This window comes from Chrysemys picta, unplaced genomic scaffold, assembly GCF_011386835.1.
Source record: "Chrysemys picta bellii isolate R12L10 unplaced genomic scaffold, ASM1138683v2 scaf1509, whole genome shotgun sequence".
NCBI lineage: Eukaryota > Metazoa > Chordata > Testudines > Emydidae > Chrysemys > Chrysemys picta.
The window spans coordinates 3,793-15,000 of NW_027054215.1; the positions used below are offsets into that span (position 1 = coordinate 3,793).

The 11,208-nt window shown below is 53.8% G+C and overlaps 1 long non-coding RNA gene across 1 annotated transcript; it reads left to right on the top strand.

The window, feature by feature from the left end:
- Nucleotides 1–279: 279 nt before the first annotated feature.
- Nucleotides 280–5,643, top strand: LOC135979979 (uncharacterized). Its single transcript, XR_010597218.1, has 4 exons — nt 280–946; nt 1,079–1,170; nt 1,558–1,621; nt 5,276–5,643. It is a non-coding gene; the product is annotated as an uncharacterized LOC135979979 (long non-coding RNA).
- Nucleotides 5,644–11,208: the final 5,565 nt, after the last annotated feature.

The following is an 11,208-nucleotide window of genomic DNA, read 5'->3' on the forward strand; positions in this document are numbered from 1 at the left end:
CAGTCAGGGTACTGTCCTCCGGCCTCGGAGGTCTCCCGGCCGGGAGCTCCCGGCCGCACGTCTGCTTCCTGCAGTGGCTGGCGGCTGACTGAGCTCTGGCGGCCGGCCTTTATACTTCCTGTCCCGCCCCTTGACTTCCGGGGGGCGGGAACAGGCGGCGGTGGCTCCACCCACTCCTCTGCCTGCAAGAGTGCTCCCTCTTCTGGGCAGGAGGGGAGCCACACCGACTCACTATACGCCGCCACGCCAGCCTCGGGACTTTGTGTGCGTGGGGTTTAGAATCCCCCTGCGGGCCACACAGTGGGCCCCCATGGGCCGTATGTTGTGCAGGCCTGGTCTTGTGGCATACTCTCCACATGTCCTCTGAAAAGCATAAGACGCCATCTGCGGACAATGGCCCCAGTAGTCTGTAGACCGGAGCGACCATAAACATCTGCTTTACAAATGAAGTCGTTCCACTCTATGCCCAATATACAACGTTGGCATTTTATGTGGAAAGCCTCCAGCTTTGCCCACTCTGAGTGGCGCAGTCCCAATGTTTCACAACCGTACAGCAGTACAGAGAGGATACAGTTCGATTAGATCCTGAACTTGGTTGTCGTGCCAAGATGATGTTGATTCCATATTCATTGTAAACGACCCATGGCAGAGGCTGCAATGCCGCACTCAGGCACCTAAATAAATGGCCTGACTTTTCTCAAATGCTGAATACCAAGAACTTCTCACTCGAATCTGCCGAAGCCGTGGCTGTTCAGCTCCTCTGAAAATGAATCCACTCGTTTAGATGCCTGAATATGAATGTTAGTGCCAGACTTTGGAGAGTGACATAAGAAGATATTGGCCTGAGCCTATGCATGGACTCTCATCCTACAATCCAGCCCCTCAACAGATACATCCCAGCTTCTGACTGTGAGCCATTCAGCTACAATGGGGAGGCCTAGATGCTGTAAGTGAATTAACATGTAATGATAGATAGACAGATAGATAGATAGTATAAGCTATTCTTTCTACCATCTGCCGTATGGATTTGCTCTGTAGAGCTTGCTGTCCCTGTTACTCATGGGTATTTATGTTGCAGAGCCCCACATGAGAGAGGGAAGGATTTCAGGCCCAAGGCCCAAGTGGGGCAGGAAGAAGCACACGCTCACCTCAGTTGCCTTCTTTGCTGAGGTAAGTTTTGTTGACTTGTTGAACTGAGATTGCAGAGCGTTGCTCAGTCCCATATTCTCACAACTGGCAGCGCCCCATATGTATGTCTGGGGCACCTTGCATCCTCATTTCTTGACCTGTAAGTGGGGTGGCCTGGGGTTTATGTAAAAGGCAGGGGTTGTGTTGAAACCATAATCATCCAGATACTTCTGAGGAAATCCCTCTGGAACAGTGGAAATAGCGTAGCATTCGGCCATCAGTCCCTCGGTAATTTCCCAGATTGTGACTGAGTTTGATTTCCCGTGAGACGTCTTGAAAACTGCTCTCTTTGTTGAGAGGCTGAACCTCTGAAAGTTCGCCCTGGAGAATGTAAGCATTGACAGGAGAGCCGTTGTGTTGATTCCATAGGGTGCACTGTCGAGCACGCCGGCAGACAGACCCAGATCAGAAGACCTGGACTTGGTACGTGAACGTAAGTAATATCCTTAGGTTAGTGCAGTGAGGAAGCAGAGGTCCCAGGATGTGGGTCAAGGAGATGGCAATGGGGACGCAGAGGCCCTGTCATGGCACCAATGGGATCTAATTTGTACTGTGTACTTTGGTCATCCACTGTGTGATGATCCTCTTCTGTAATGGGCGCCATCGGCCTGTTGTAATGGCTCCAACACCACCCTCCTCCCAGCCTCAGGAGAGGGAGGTGTTCCCAAGGGAGAGGGGGCATGGCTGCGGCATCCCCGAGGCTTCTCTGCTTTATGCTGGGGGCTGGCCCAGTGGCCAGATGGCCTCCAAGTTAGTGGGGGTGGCTCACAAAAGCGGCTTTCAGGCACATTCCCACGCAGCTGCCAGGATCTGCACTGAGCCTAGGATCTGCAGAACCATATCACAGGCTGGGCCTCAAGGCTGGCAGGTTGGCAGATGCTGCACTGAGCAGCAGAGTTACTCTGTATCCTGAGTCAGGAAGCTTTTCTGCTGCTTCGCTGATCAGAGGAGCCTGGTAGTTAAATGAGGCAGGAAGATACACCTGGTTAATGCAAAGACACAGATGGAGCCCTGGAAGCCCGTATTTCCTGGTGTTTAGTCAAAGAAGATCAGGCCTGGGCAATATGACTTGACAGTCCTCAGCAAGGACTCATCAGAGAGACCCTCAGATGTAAAGAGGGAGGAGGTGGGGGATATTGGGTACAAACTCCTCAGATCCAGTTCCTTAGTCCGGGAAGTGAGTGAGGGTGAGACCAGCCCGTCAGTCAAAGGAAATAGTGGACAGTGAGATGGTTATAGGCTAAGCCTAGTGACGCAGGAATGAGTCCAACCCCTCTTTGTTCAAGGTGGCCTGATCCAAACAAAGCTCACGGAAGTCAGTCTCTCTGTTGTCTTTAACGGGCTTTGGCCCAGGCCCATGGAGAAGGGAATGTGTTCTTTGAGCCCTACAAAGGACAGAGCAGAGACCATTTCCATCATTAATGGTGTGATGATTGAGCTGGAATAAAGCTAATCCAGGGTTCCCCTTTCTCTGCTGTCGCTAAACTTCTTTTTTCCTTGTTGATCCCCCAACACACGAACTGCTGGGCACCGCCAAAGTCCACAAAGAGGAGAAAACAAGGAGGAGCAGCATCCGCCTGCTAAAATTCATGGCTGAGGACGGACCAAGTAACCTTTGACCCTGGCTAGCTCATTATGCGTTCCACAGGGGACCCTTATTACATAACAGTACAGTGACTGGCCAGCCCCAGGCTGGCAGGATAAACCCAGAGCACAGCAACCTCTGTCCTCATGACTGAAATGGGCTAGTGCCACTAGACTAGGTCATGCCTCCTTCACCTCTATTCCGCAGCAGTAGGGGTATGAATCACAGCAAGGAGATCAAAGCTCTGTAGAGCTAGAGACAAGCTCTCTCCTCACCACCTTTCATATGGCAATTCTCACCCCTCCCCCACCCCCACCCTCACACACACACACACACACACACACACACACACACACACACACACACACACACACACACACACACACATTTACAGAGGAGACTCTAGACAAAATACAGCAAAGGGCAAAATAACTGGTCCCTGGACTGTGGGAGGAGAGTTATGGGCACGGAGTGAGGGAGCTGATGGCAAGGGGAAGGCTCCGGGCGAGTGTGGTCCCGGTGATCAGCGAGCCTACGGGAGTTATTCACATTCTCCGGAGGCCGGGACAATTGCTTAAAACGAAGACAGGAAAGCTGGAGGCAAGACCACGTTAACCATTAAAGCAGCCTGTCGGTTTGCCTGGGACGGGGACAGTCCAGCTCGCAGCGTAGTTCTCCTACAGTCGCTCTGGACTGACTCTGGCTCTTGTCCCCACTGAGTCTCCCACCCCAGCCACCGTGCGCACATGAGCCCAGGGCAATTCTGAGGAGACCCCTATTTTCTGAACAACGGCTTCAGGAAGGACCTGGCTGGCTGGGAAAGCGCAGAGCACTACAGAGCCGGCTGGGCCCTTCATGTTTTTCAGCCTGTCAGCATATTGGATTCAGACTAATTCTCAGGCTGAACTCTATTTAGAACAGGTACCTTTGTTCCTTCCTGCGCTAACGTCACTCCGCTTTGGGGGAGAATAAGGACAAAGGCCTATTAGAGATCTGTAGAAAGCCGATCTGGGAGACAGATTCTTCCACAGCTGCTACTGTGAGATTCTGACAGCATCCTCTGAACCATCGGGTGCTGGCTGCTGTCAGAGATGGGGTCCTGGACTGGATGGAACTCAAGTTTGATTCAGTCTGCTAATGCCTATAGCTAGTCCTTCACTAGTCAGTACCAGACTCCAAGAACCAGCTGCTCGGATGGTGCAAATTGGCTTAGTGCTATGGACGGCAATGGAGCTCTGCAAATTCCCACCAGCTGAGGATCTCTAGCCCTGCAGCATCAGTGACTCAGGACACTGGAGTGTGTTGGCCGAGGCTTTGAAATGATCATGGCAGTGAGAGATGAGCTCAGACTGGAAACCCCAAACCCAGCACTGGTGGACTTGGGGACGCTGAGATCTGGATCCGGAGCCAGAGCTGAATGATGTGGCTTGGGGCAGTCGCTGATTACAATAACCCCTGGTGTGTATCTGGGCTGTGTGCACTGCACACTGGGCTCCCAACTGCAGGATTTGACTAGTAGCCTTTTAAAAAAAAAAAGTTTTGAGGTGCAGAAGGACAAGGAAAAATGTGACACCCTGTCCCAGACCCTGAGCTATTTCTGTGCTACAGGGGTCCCTTTACGAACACAGCAGCCATCTCCATACAGCAGCTAACAAAAAAAAAGCTTCCATGATCCTTAAATCCTGACCCTGTCCCTCTTCCATCCTGCACTGTCCTTTATTACACAAAGGCCTTGTCTACACCTACGTCAGCATGTAGGGTGCGTGTAGCTACACGTGAAAGGCTGTGGTAGGGAGGGCAGCCAGGCTCAGCTTGGGGAGCTGCCGGTGCCATTCCGCACTGCCTCCCCGTACCAGAGTCTTTCCCCACTGGAATCTTTCACTGCCGTGGGGAAAGGCTCTGGCAGCGGGGAAGGGGCAGGACTCTACCCTACTAAATATAGCAGCGTAGACTGGGGAGGCCCTGAATGGGCATGTAGGGTGCATAGCCATAGGGTTCAAGCGTCCCTTTACTTGCCTTAGCCAGGCCTCACCATCTACACTGCTGTTACACCCGTGCTAGCAGGGTCGAAATAGCCCCAAGTGTAGACCTACCCAAAGCAACCACCTCTGTTCCTGGAGTCCTAATTGACTGCGCTTGAAGAGACTTGGGGATTGCAAAGGAAGGCAGGGTCCAAGTTAACACCCTAGCCCAGCAGCAGCCCCTCTGGTGGGAATTCGTCCTGGGCTCACTGCAAGGAAACAGTTCCCCCTTAGTTAGGACTTTGTATTTTTCTTCCAAAAAAGTAAGGCAGAAACTAGTCATGTAAGCCACTCACCACAGGGTGGCGCTGATGCTCTGCCTCCCCTACGTTTTTCTCCTCTTAGGTCCCTTTGCAGCTAATCAGATTATGTCCGGTCTCTGTGCCCATTGATGCAGTCTGAGTAGCAGGACCCCTTCAGCCCCATGGTGACATGGGCTGTGATGTGTTTGAATGATTAATCCTTCCTCTTCCTATTCCAGGCCAGAAGGGCTGAGGTGCTGTTTCCCGAGGAGCTGTTCCAGGACTAGCGAGGTAAGCACAGACACGGGCCGTGCACTACAGCTCTAGGTACACTCAGGAGCGCCGCCAGTGTTTTTGCGGCCCTAGGTGGCGGAAGGTCCCGTCCCCAAAATACCGACGACAACAGGGGCAGCCGAAGATCCGGCCGCCGCGGTCGCCGCCCCCCAAATGTTAGCGCCCAAGGCAACCGCCTAGGTTGCCTAATGGGTTGTGCTGGCCCTGGGTACACCCCTGTAACCCTAGAGGGGCAGGAAACGTGGTCCTTTCCGGTGGAAACGATGGTTGCTTTAATATGAGTGTAGAGTGTTTAGATGCAAGCTGGATGGATAGAAACAGAGAGTTTGGAAGATCAATATGTAGCTGAAGATCATTGTTTTTACTGTGGTTTTTTTCCCCCCTCTCATAGGAGCCTTTCCAAGTGTCACAGAAGGACGGGCCAGAGTTAACATGGCATCGAGTTGTTTGTTGCATAATAAAGCTGCTGCTGATTTCCAAGTGTGTGCGGCCAACTTTCCTCACTGTGCACTAGGCCGCGTGTAGCCATGTGACTGAGATGTCGGCCTTCTCTTTTCTGGGCACTGCACCTTTAATAGTAGAGGAATCTTGCTGGCTGCCAGCATCCTGTCTAGGGTTGCCAGGTGTCCGGTTTTCGACCGGAACACCCGCTCGAAAAGGGACCCTGGCGGCTCCGGTCAGCACTGCTGACTGGGCTGTCAAAAGTCCGGTTGGCGTGGGGCTGGCAGGCTCCCTACCTGGCTCCGCGCGTCTCCCCGCAAGCAGCGACATGTCCCTCGGCTCCTAGATGGAGGGACGGCCGCAGCCCCATGCACAGCCCCCACCCTGAGCGCTGGCTCCGCATCTCCCATTGCCTGGGAGCCGCGGCCAATGGGAGCTGCAGGGGTGGCACCTGAGGGTGGAGACAGCATGCAGAGCTGCCTGACTGCGCCTCCGCCTAGGAGCCAAGGGACATGTCGCCCTTTCCCTGGAACCGGCTGAGGTAAACACCACCCGGAGCCCACACTCCAAAACCCCTCCTGCACCCCAACCCCCTGCCCCAGCTCTGAGCCCCCTCCTGCACCCAAGCTTGGGGATTGGTCCTGCTTTGAGCACGGGGTTGGACTAGATACCTCCTGAGGTCTCTTCCAACCCTGATATTCTATGACTCTATGATTCCCTCCCAGAGTCTGCACCCTCCCACAACATCCCAACACCCTACCCCAGCCCTGATCCTCCCCTGCACCCCAAGCCCCTCATCCCCAGCCCCACCCCAGAGCCCACCCCCCCAGCCGGAGCCCTCACCCCCCCCCCCCCCGCATTCCAACTGCCTGCCCCAGCACTGAACCCCTTCCCCCACCCGTCATCCCCAGCCCCATCCCAGAGCCCACACCCCCAGCTGGAGTCCTAACCTCCTCCCGCACCCCAACCCCCTACCCCACCCCTGAACCCCATCCCGCACCCAAACTCTTTCCTGAAACACACGCCCCACCCCCCTGCCGCAACTTGGACCCCCCTCCTGCACTCCAAACTCCTCGTCACCAGCCCGGAGCCCACACCCCCAGCTGGAGCCCTCACCCTCAGACCCCAACCTCCTGCCCCAGCCTGGATCCACCTCCCACACTCTGAACCCCTCATTTCTGGCCCCAGTCCAGAACCTGCACCCCCACCCCAAAGCCCATGTCCCCTCCCACACCTCAACCCCCTGCCTCAGCCCAGACCCCTCCCACACTCCGAACCTCTCATCCCTGGCCCCACCCCAGAGCCCACACCCCCAGCCGAAGCCCTCACCCCCTCCCACTCCCAAACCACCTGCCCCAGCCCGGTGAAAATGAGGGAGTGGAGTGAGGGTGGGGGAGAGAGAGCGACAGAGGGCGGGGGCAATGGAGTGAGTGGGGGTGGGGCCTCGGAGACAGGGCGGGGCAGGGCCTCGGTGATGGGGTGGCAATGGAAGGGGCCTTGGAGAAGGGTTAGGGCAGGGGTGTTCGGTTTTGTGTGATTAGAAAGTCAGCAGCCCTAACGCTGACTTTCGGGGGCAGGGGGCAAAGCCGGGGGGCTGCTGTAGTCTGATCAATGGCTGGAGTTCCAAGTGGTGCCTGTTGGCTCACAGTGGAGCAAGTTCAGCCTTTCCTTTCGAAAACTCAGCCAGGCATTTTGAAGGAGAATCTCAGCTTTCTTCTTCCTTTCTTTCAAGTGAGTCGCTCTAGATTTTATGGGTGTCGGTAAATACTTGAAAATGTGAACTCCAAAGGCTCAAAAACCAGAGAGCAAATCATTTATTGATTTATTAACCTCATGATTTGGGGGACATGACATGATTTTTGAACATGGGGTGTTGGCCTGAAACACTTGGAGAGCTTTAATTCTCTCTGCCCCATGCAGAGGTAACAGGATAAATGATCCCCACCTCTGCTTACTTCTCTGTGGGGAAAACACACCTGTTCTGCATTGCTCGAGCCACAGGGTGACTCATGGGAATGCAAACGTTCTCACTGACCTCCCAAGAGCCACATCAAACACGGAGCCGTGGCAGGAAACAAACCTACCAGACTATAGATCACGGCAAGTTCGGCTCTGGACTGTATTTCACGTGCAAACTGTTAACAATACAGGCAGCTCCAGAGAGAGTGCCACCAAAACACCCCCGGTTCAGCTTTGTGTTGACAAAAGCAGCTAAGGACACGGACAATAACAGACCCAGAGCTAGGTTCTTGACACCACTGGTTCCCTAGGGCATAGGTTTCTGGCCCTATGCCCAGTGCAATTCAAATCTGTTATTATTATTATTTATTTGGATTTCAGTAGGACCTAATGGCCCCAGTCCATTGTGCCAGCTGCTGTATATGTGTTGGTTATTTATATTACCATATGATTTAGGCTCCCCAGTCACGGACTAGGCCCCATTGTGCCAGGTGCTGCACAAACACAACACAAAAGACAATCCCTGCCATGAAGAGCTGACAATCTATCAATGGGCTCAATCTTCACACTGTGCACAGTCTCTTCACAAGCGCACAGTCAAGCTGTGGAACTCCTTGCCAGAGGATGTTGTGAAGGCCAAAACTATAACAGGGTTCAAAAAAGAACTAGATAAATTCATGGAGGATTAGGGTTGCCACCCGGCCAGTCCAAGTTCCGGCTTGTGTGTCCAGGTGCCATTTGACAAGACCTGATATCTGGGTTTTTTGGATCTGGAGTGGAAGAGGTGGATCAGAGGGTGTGGTCTGGGAGAGAGGTTTATCTCACGGTGACACTAACACTTTTGACTGGCTGGCCAGGAAGTACCACCCCCTCATATCTGAGGACTTCCTGAAACAATCAGAAACACAGATGGACTGGGGCTGCAATTGCTCTCCAACAGTCCCACCTCTGGGACCCACTTCTGGGATTCACAGCATGGCAGTCAGCACGTCCCAGAGCACATGTGGGTATTCAGCGCCATGGGGCTGGAATTCCACTCTTGCCCATCATAAATGCCAGCTGCCACGCTGCCGCTGGAGGGATTAGGAGCATTTAGATCCCAGGCTGTGATTAGGTCGCTGACGTTCCTTTGTACAGACTAACACCTTTCACCTGGGATTCGGGGCAGGACTGCTAAGGGCGCAGCCGCAGAATGCGCCTGGTCCAGTGAAGCTGCCTGCAGAAAAGAGCATCTGAGTGGCAAGGAATGGCTGAACTGGGCAGGGTAAGGACGCGACAGGTGAAGCCTCTGGTATGGCACTCGAGGTGTATATGTTCTGTATGCGGCTCCTCCAATACATTACGTAAAGAAGAACCCCACGGACTAGACAGTGCCATATAGGCACAACCCTGCGCAGGGCAAATCCACTGCCCATAGGAGTATGAGGCCCAAAGCTTGCAGAGCTCCCCAGCCTGGGCCCACGGCTGTGCCCCACAGGAGGGTGCAGGGTGCCCTCCCCTCTGCTGCTCACCAGCTTTGTCTCTCCACTCCAGTCCTTTCACCACGGTGGCCAGTGTCCACCAGGCTACTAGCCGGGAGCAGACCCTGCACCCTCCAGCAGGCCTGTTTCAGGACGGCATCAATGTGCATTAGGTACCTTTAGTTCCCACCAGCGGGGTCTACATGGGCTGGCTAGAGTGCGACGTGCGAGTGCTGCACAACTCACACCCCCATAGAGCGGACTGCGGCGCCGTGTAGACAACCCCGTCGGTGCCTAAAGGGGCAGTTAGGCATCTAAATCCAACAATTAGACACCAGTAGCATTCACAAAAGCCCACTCAGCTGCTATCCTGTAGGCACCTAAATCCCCTAGGCATCTACTTTTCCACTGTTGAAGTCTGTGAGGCGCTTGCACTTGGTGGTGGTGGCCCCTGCGCAATAGCCCAGGAATCAGAGCTCTCACCCGGATCCAAATCCCCCCTCTGCCTGATGTGGGGCAGGGTCTCTCTCCTGGTGAAGCTGTTCCCAGTGGTGCAGAAGCAGGCTGTGGAGCCTGGCATAGCACTGGGCCAATGCTCGGCTTTGGCGCCCGTCTCCCGCGGGGGAGTTGCTGCCGTGTTGTGCAGCAGATGCTCGGCTGCGACTTGGAGACGGGGCTGAAGATGCCTCATGCACTGGGCCCTACAGGCTCTAGCATCTGGGGGGCTCATACCCAAGGGACCAGTTAGGATCTATGATACACACAGTAATTCCTATCTTGGCCTGTAGGGGGCAGTCCAGTAGAGGGGTACAGGGTAACCCTGCCCCAGGGTGTTTCTCATGTCTGTTGCCTGGGGTGCCCGTTCCAGGCCATCCCTATGTGAGAGGGCAGGTTTCCCTGTCTGGGGCTCAGTCAAGCAGCCTGGTCTTATTAGGGCCTCACCTCATTCTCCTCCTGTCTAGCTGCAGCGGTTGGATCACATCTGTTATTGCAGGCAGCTCCCCCTGGGAGAAACCATTAGGCAGCAAGCCCCAAACTCCCACCCCATTGACGATGCACGACCTGCCCCAGGCCCTTTCCATGCAGAGTCGTCCCTTCGCTGTAGTCAGAACACACTGCCCCCTGTCCCAGGCTAATCCCTGGTGGCTGGGGCACTGCACTGCACCGTTAGTTCACATTAGTGCCCCATTGAGAGACTTGAAGGGCACCTGCCTCTGTGCTCCTGCTGCAGCTTCTGCAGCCTCCTCTCCTGGCTGCATCCCCTTCCCTTCCTCTGCCTCCAGTTCCCAGGCTGCTGGACCCCTCACGTCCTCTGGCTCCCTAGTCCCTCTCCACTAGGCCGTCATAGCACCTTCTAGAGGCTAAAATGAATCCCTGCCTCTCCAGGAACGACCCATGGCCCCGTCCCTTGCCACCAGCCCGTTCTGAACCGCTACAATGGGCTCTGTGCAGACAGGGGCGGCCCTAGGCGAGCTGCCAGGAACTGGCGCCCTAGGCAAACCATACAATCGGCGCCCCCCAACACCCAAGGGCAGATCTAGGCTGAGGTTTTTGGTAAACTGGGAAACATTTTGCCCCTTTTTTCCTTTTAATGTTTTTTAAGCGTTTTTTTTTTTTTTTAAACAGAGACTTAATTATTCGGTTTGTCCATCCGTCCAACCAATGTTTCTGAGATCAGATAAAATAGAGACACACAATTTTCAGAATAGATTTGTACACGACAGCTAGATGATATTTCAATCCCATTTCAAATAAAAATGCATTAAAAATGTTAATTATAATTTTTATTATTACAAATCCAAAATCATCCATTACGCTATCCTGCTTTAACTGCCATTACCACCACATCCGATATAGAAAGAAATAAGAAAACTCTGCAATGAACTTTAACCTGTATTTACAAAACACTCCGAATAAAAAACACTCTGTGCTCTTAAAACATGATTTTTCTTGCTTTAAGTTTTATAAATTCAGTCACTAGTTCTTTTAGATCCAGTTTTCCAGCTCTTTCATGCTCT